The sequence below is a fragment of the Xiphophorus couchianus genome, chromosome 2 (assembly GCF_001444195.1).
Source record: "Xiphophorus couchianus chromosome 2, X_couchianus-1.0, whole genome shotgun sequence".
NCBI classification, from domain to species: Eukaryota; Metazoa; Chordata; class Actinopteri; order Cyprinodontiformes; family Poeciliidae; genus Xiphophorus; species Xiphophorus couchianus.
Window position 1 is genome coordinate 7,264,362 of NC_040229.1, and position 8,425 is coordinate 7,272,786.

The following is an 8,425-nucleotide window of genomic DNA, read 5'->3' on the forward strand; positions in this document are numbered from 1 at the left end:
TCTAGAAAATGAATTGTTTCAAAAAACCCCTGAATGCCCATCACCTAGTAACCCCGGCGAAGCCCAGCCCATTACCTAGCAACCAAAGCAGAGCTCCAACACGTTTGGTCAGCTGGTTTTACCTCTGAATGCACTGCACAATGGCTGCTGGAAAGACAAGTGTTTTGTTGTTGACTTACCATCCAGAACCACTTCCTGCAGGTAGGTCCTAACACCAGGTTAAAGGTCATTCACAGCAACCACGCCATTCCATGTCTTTTCTCTGTCCTTCCGACACAGAAACTGAGCAGTTTGGGGCTAAAGAGGTGAAATATCACTTTCTTTATAGTTCTGACTGACTGACTTTGAAACATCTGACTCATCTAACGTTTGGTTTCCTGCCATTAAATTAGTTACTGTATCCTTACGTCTTCTGGCCCTCTCCACACAAATTCCCAAAGTGCTTCTTGTTCTCCACACTCTTCCTGTCAACAGGAAATTGGATTCACTTACTCCTCCTCTGTTGGTGCATTTACAGGAATGTCCTACAAAAGTACACTTAACCTCTTCCAATGGGATTTATTACATGTACACGGATATCTATCTGTAATTCTGCAACATGAATACACATTTCGATAACTGCATTTCCTCAGATATAGCACAGAGGAAAAGTCCTACACATCCAGTACTTATCCTGACATGAAGCCTAACACAAAACGTCCTTGTCACAGTAGATGGGAAAGTCGATGTAAGTGGAGCTTTGAGGCAGAGAGCGACTGCTTTTATCCTGCTACTGCTGCTGCAAGGACTGGCCTGGTTCACTGAGTTAACACATAATAACAGAGAAGTGCAGGAAACAGAGCCTCAAACATCTGCAGGAAATATGCAGTTTTTGCTTTGCTTTACTTTGTTTTCTATGTCTTTCCCACTGCTTTATGAAATATACATAGCCTATATTTTCTTCAGAGCAAAGATTTATGCATTTAGTGTAGATGTGTTTGTGTGAGAGCCTTGAGACTGAAAGATGTTGCAGCCACAACAAAGAATTTTGTAGTTTTTCATCAGATGAGATGCTAATAGATCAAGAACAAAATAAAAAAGAAACATTGGAGTGAGAAATTTATTCATCTCTTTGCAGATTTACTCTTTTCCTATCAAAGTTCTCCCACGTGCATTGGTTTTTATTCACTTCATCAGCTGACAGTTTAAGGTTATAGTCTCCCAGCAGGAGGTTTATTAACGTTATTCTGATTTGATCGGAATAAACAGGGTCCACACCCAAAATAAATGAAAAAAAGGATGCAACGTAATATATTCTGTAAATAACTAAATCTCAAGTGAGATTTAAGAATTATTTGTTATTATTTGTGAAAATATTTTACTACAAAGAAAAGTATAGTGAAATCCTCGTATGAATCCGAAGTTTCAGTATGAAGTTTATTTACAGGAACCAAACAGAAGGAGGAAATGATGAAATGGCGATGAATAGGCATGAAATGTGGCGCGTATTGGTAAAGGGACAAATTAACCACTAACCCTGAAAGTTACTCTGCACTTTTCACTTACGTAAATTCTGCAGCATGCCAACTACATCAAGATGTTAAAACAATATGGAGTTCGTTTCATGTGTGTCTATCTCCAGCTTTCAGTCGTCCAGAGGAAGGAACTGAAATTAGCTAAAATGCTAAAGCTAGCTGTAGTGTTGTCAATGTTTACATTCAAACTATGGCCTGAAGTGACTCAAATCAATCTAATGCGGCCTGTATCTGATCTTTTCATAACGGTCTGAACACTATCATGACCAGGTTTTTTCGGATGCGGCCCACTGTATGTGGATATGTGGTCCTAAATCCAATACGTATCTGATCTGAGTCTGAATGTCATTGATACTCAACAAACGTCCTGATATGCACAAACGGGAGGAAAACAACAACCATGGCGGACGATAATGAGGATAAAGTTGTCAATGTGCTGGTTCCGGTCGGAAAACAACTTTAACATCGTAAGATACTCTCCATCATTAGTTTTACTGCCGCAAACTCTGGGCACTTTCTTTTTTTATGCCGGTTGGTAAAACACTGAGCAGGCCAGCTGTGTGTGACGTCATTGTGCCTTCAGAGACTTTTAGGGCAGGCAGTTCGGGAACTCACATACAAGTCACATATATTTGGAAGTGTGAACAATAAAATTAAATACAAGTTTTTTAAAAAAATCAGAATTGAGCGTTAAGACCTGCAGTATGAATGTAGCCAGTGGGCTAGCATTAGCATGTTAGCCATCACTGACTGACTGCTGGGCTAGCATTAGCATGTTAACCATCACTGACTGACTGCTGGGCTAGCATTAGCATGTTAACCATCACTGACTGACCAGTGGGCTAGCATTAGCATGTTAACCATCACTGACTGACTGCTGGGCTAGCATTAGCATGTTAACCGTCACTGACTGACCAGTGGGCTAGCATTAGCATGTTAACCATCACTGACTGACCAGTGGGCTAGCATTAGCATGTTAACCATCACTGACTGACTGCTGGGCTAGCATTAGCATGTTAACCGTCACTGACTGACCAGTGGGCTAGCATTAGCATGTTAACCATCACTGACTGACTGCTGGGCTAGCATTAGCATGTTAACCGTCACTGACTGACCAGTGGGCTAGCATTAGCATGTTAACCATCACTGACTGACTGCTGGGCTAGCATTAGCATGTTAACCGTCACTGACTGACCAGTGGGCTAGCATTAGCATGTTAACCATCACTGACTGACTGCTGCGTTCCTGTCGAACTCGGAAGTGGAAAATTCCGAGTTCCCAGTCAGAAAAGTCAAATGACCTGGATTGCCCTCCGAAGTCAGATTTCCCAAGCAATTCTGACTTCCCCCCAGTTACGACTAAGCCTGACTTTGTGTCGATATGGCCGCTCCTCGCATCAACAGTAAGCTGCAAGATGTGATGGAAACACATTTATTTTGTAAGAGTGCGTCTTAAATCAATGTTGCATGATAAATCCCTGCCTTTTATTTACAGTGTTTACGACCTGGAAAGTAGCAGAAAGAGAAGAGGTTGGTAGTTGAGCAGCCTAATCACATGGGGCGCCTGCTGTGCTGCTCACCACCTGGTAAGTACATAAACAGTTTCATTTACTTTGAAGTGATTCAACTCAAATATTTAGATTCTGCTTCAACCATGTGACTCCACGTCCTTAAGTGCTTAATTTGAATTTTCCCACCTTTTCTACTTCAATGTAAATTCCTCAATGTTTTGTTGTGACCTTGCAGAAAGCCACAAGCCAAAACGCATTGGTCTGTTTATAATGTTGTTTTTTTATGATTATGCTTCAACCAGTGGGATTTCATCCATGAAAAGAAAAGAAAATGAAAGAGACAGATGAAATTGTTCAAATTTGAAATACAAAAATAAACTTGCTTAATGGAAACACACCAATTTTGAAAAAACTAAATTTTTTTTGATAAAAAGTTTTTGCACTAGGTTGAGGTAGTTCTTCAGCAATATCAAAATGAGTGTACTTTGCAAATCTGCAAAGGAAACCTGTTTTGTATCACTCAAGTCATGTGATCAACAATTGGATGTTACTTCTGGCAGAAACATTGAAAAAGACAGCAAAAAGGGTTAGGAGGATGAAGGGTGAAATATTTTTTAATGACTTGTGTGAACAAACTTATTCATGTGTGATTTTAATTTCGGTGTTTCTTATTTAACGGAAACACAGCAATTGCGAAATTGTGTTCTTTCAACTTTAATGGAATATCAAAAAAGTTTTACACACATTAGTAACAGAAACGCAGCTCGTGAAACAGTGAAAGTACAACAGGATGTCAGATGTTTGAGGAGAAATGAAAGTAAATTCAGAACAGACTCTGCAGCAGAGACAGAGAGAGTTATCGATTTTCTGATTTAACTGGGTGGGGATGAAGTGATGAGCAGTTAGTCCATAAACACATCTGGGGGTAAAGAAAACTCAATCTTAGCTCAGGGTTACTAAAGTCTAAAGTCTGAAGATTCATTTTTTTTAAATGAACTGAAAATAAAACAGAAGCAATGAGGTAACAGAAATGCTGCTATTTGAGCTAAATTTTATGCTGCTAAACATTTTTTAGAATTTGATCTAGGAATTTATCTCGACTTTGTCTCTGTTTTAAAAAAGAAACTTTTTTTATATAAACATATATATATATATATATATATAAACACTTTACGGTGTTGATTTAACCCAAAAAAAAATCCCCACTGACATCTACATAATAATTTGTTCTCTCTCTCTGCTGATATTTAATCGCAGATACTACAAAGTAATATGTTCATGGTCAGCCTCAAAGTCATTATAATCAATGAAGACAAGCAGGACTTAAAAGGAAAAAACTCTGTCGGATTTAATTCAGTGTGCTTTGTGAGGATTTAATAATTCTTTTCTCTTTGGATGTGTCAAACTTTCCCTGGTTATCTGAAAAACATTTATGATTATTTCTGACAATACAAAGAAAAAGAAGATCAAAATGTATCATATTGTTATTATTGCTGTTAAGTTATCCATGTTTAACTGAGGAACTGGACAAGTTTACACTATTTTAATAACTCATGTTATTCATGTTGAAAATTTGCCTTACTTTACAATAGGTTGTTCTTTATTCTGTTTTTATAGATTTTATAATCTTATCTTTTTGTGAATCTCTTTGCTTTGATTGCCTGTCACTTTGCTGCTGTTGCTCCAGAATTTATTCACTCTGCCATAATAAGGGATATTTCTATTTTTACCTATGATAATAATTTAAAATAGAGATGTGTTGAGAAAAAATAGGTTTAAACATTTTCACCAAAACAACAACAAAAACCAATGGTTCTTTCAATTGTTTTTATGTTAAATCTCTTATGAAATCAACACTTTCAAGAGCACTTTCAAATGTTTGTCATAAAAATCCTGTTCTTTTTAAAAGAAAAATAACATTTCTTGACTTCTTAATATATGGAATATTTAATTTTGTTTGGTTTTATTGTTGTCTGATTGAGAGGTCTGAGATATTATCTATGGTGTGAATTTGTGTCTTGTACACAAAAACTGTATTTTTGCACATACAAAGCTGAAAACAGAGTTTTTTTGTGCAGTCTCATTTGTTCCTTCCTATAAGTAAATATAATCAGTAAAGGTTTCAGATAAGTAGTCTGGATTAAATCAGTCAGTTTGCCTTAGGAAAAGGTGTTGCACTGGGAGGTTGTTAACGTACAGCGATATAAATTACAGTACAGACACTCCAGCCATTTCTCCCTCTTATATTCATTATGCTGGTGTGGAGCCACAAACTTCAAACTAAAACCCATCAGTATCCTGTTACTTTGTTGTTGTGCTGAATGTTTGCTTTGTGTTGTCATAAATCTGGCCGACAGGCCTCACACTCACATTTTAATTCAGCTGGAGCGTTCTGGTCCTTATGGTTCTCAGAGGACGAATTCCCTTACTGTAGCACTGCATCATTAAGTAACAGACCCGACTCAGTGCATTTCATGGAAAAAAGCTGACGAGCAGCAAAAAGAAAGCTGCATCTGTTTAAAGTCGCTTCGATTCAAAGATATAAACTTTACTACTAGTGTTAGATTTCAGAAACATGATATTCTGGATACAAGGTAAATATAATAATAGTATAAATAAAGATCCATAACACACAAGTTTTAATTGATCTCTGAAAAATGAGTTTCAAATATTTTCAAAGTTATTAAAAAAGGCCAAACATGGATTTAGTGATTTTTATTCCCTTTTGATTTTAAAGCTGCAGTATGTAACTATTGTAAAAAAAAAAAAAAAAAAAAAAGCTATCACCATGTCATGACAGCATGTTATGAGACAGATAATCTGTGAAAAGATCGTCCTGCTCTACCTCCTCTCTGAGGTACTATTGGTGTCTGAAGAAAACACCAAAAACAACCAATCAGAGTCAGGAGGAAGGGCTTAATGCTGTCAATCAATCTTATATAATTGCTGCTAAATATGCTAAAATATGCAGAGAAACAACTTACCGTTACAGGAAAACCGTTTATCGGCCGACATCGGTGGCTATGCTAACTAATAATACTAATAACTAACTAATGCTAGCCTTAGCATTTATGACAGGCTGTGTTAACTGCATCTTAGCAGAGAGAAACGAGGCAGAGAGAGGAGGTATGAGCAGCACTACACAGAGAGGTGATTGACAGTGCTAGTTGGCATACTGTCATGACATAGTGATAGTTTCAACAAAGATGTAGAAAAAAGATTTTTATAAAAGTTACATATAGCAGCTTTAATGAGTTAGCAAGAAACTATCCCAATGTTCTGCTTCTGCATCAATTACCTGGAGGAAATATATTTTAGAACCAGAAAAAAGCTTAAAATAATCTTTAGCAGTTGGCACTGTGGGTCTCAAGAACAAAAAGGCTCTTTCTTTTATGTTTGAGTTGTCTGGAACCTCAGAGTGCAAAGTATGCTGAAAGTAAGGTTGAAGTAACGTTTTTACTTCACGTCGATGCTAAGGCCAAACATGAAGGGATGTATAGAGTTTGACTGAGTGGTGTAAATAAAGGTATTTCATAAGTAATGTTTTGGCAGCTGCATCACAGTAGAGTCTTGCGCTCTGATTATGTGTAGTAAAGTGAGACTTTTAGCTGCTTCTGTCCAATGTTGTCGATGTTTTACACAACCGCTGCAGTTAGCCACCTGATATGAGCTGTCTGATGTCTGCTTACCGGTTTATTGATTGAGTGTGGTGGGTTGTACACTTTAGTGTAACAATGTTGGTTAAATTGAGTTTTCATGAATGCTGCGAGGCTGCTTTATATAATTTTTTGTTGCAGTTTTTGTCACAAGTTGTCATGTATCACTGTGTTAATTTACAGGCCGATTTGGCTTCCTGCAGAGGGCTTTTAAATCCAACGATAGAGTGTCGGTTTGTAAGATCTTTAACTGGTCTCAAACATAATTTTTCCAGACTTGCTCCTCCTCTCTGATCAAATGTCATGCAAATGATCAGCTTTTGATCTCACATTTGAGATGGAGATCATTTAATTTCAAACTTTATACGGATTAGTGAGAGAGGGTAAGGTTATCCTGAGGTTAGGATTATATAAACTATTCATTCTACCTTTCTTTCAGTGTTTAACCCTCTGTCTCTCTCCTATGCATAATCATTGGCTGAATAATGTTTTTAAAACATATTTCAGATATACAAAATGAAAATTAGCATAACTGCCCATCTGCTCACAATAAAAAAAATTACAATTTGGTGAAACTGAGGAAATAAGCCTTTTAATTTTTTTTTTTAAGTCACACTATAGTCTCTGAAGCAAGTAAGCTTTGTGTTGTTTTTATTTCTCTCAAATCCAAAATAACACATCACTAAGGAACACATCAGCGACAAGAAGCTGCTTCAGAAGTTATAGTTTGAGTTCCAGCAGCAATCTTATGTGGATTTGACTGAAAGTTTAAAGGGATTTGTGAGAAAAGGAAGAAGCAGAAAGAAGTTTCAAAGGTGGAGGGTGCTCACCAAGATCAAGCAGAATAAATAATCATTATTCACCTTGAGATGTTTAGTCAGAGGACTGCTGATTTAATGAGCCCGACCCGCTGCCAGTGTTAATCTACTGAAAGACCTGCGACACAGTCTGGATTTAAGAAGCAGCAACTCTGACTGAAATGTATAGCACCCAACTTTTAATTGGTGTGTGGAAAATGTGAGTACAGCTTCTACAGATATTGTTTTAGATGCTTTCAAAGTTAAAACATTTTTTTCCCTCAGGACCTTAACAGTCTTGATTTTGGTGTCATTTTTTCAGGAGTCAAAATCTCTTTTTCAGACCTTATCATATGTTGTCATTACAGAAAAAACATGCTATTTGATTGTTGCCAAAGACTTTAAGCAATTTAATTACTAAGCAAATGAAAGCAGAGTTGAAGCACAAACTCCTTTTCAGCTGAATCAAATGTCAATGATGAAAAATTACATTGGATGACAGGTACAAATGTGCAGAAAATGGTGAAATGAAATGACTTGACATGAGTGATGCAAACTCTAAAACATCCAAACACATCAAAAACAAAAGTAACTGAAAAATGTTGCGAACAAAATCTGCTGCTATCACAAATAAACAAAAATCCTTCGACCCCAGGAAATAGAAGGAAAACTGAAAGTCTGTCACAAATGTCAAAAACAACTGCAGGTATGAAACAATGTAAACTCGCTTCACAGAAGTCATCCAGACCAGTAGGGGGAGTCGACTACGAAATCGTATGGGACCAGACACTCAGTAAATATGTGATATTGTGATTTAATAAGATTTTCAGAAGAAAGTTTAAGGAAGACTTGACATATTTTTCAAATCTTTTGTAATATTATAGAACAGCAGCATATCTGGCAGCATAATATCACATGCTCCAGACTCCCCCTAGTGGTCTGGAGCTC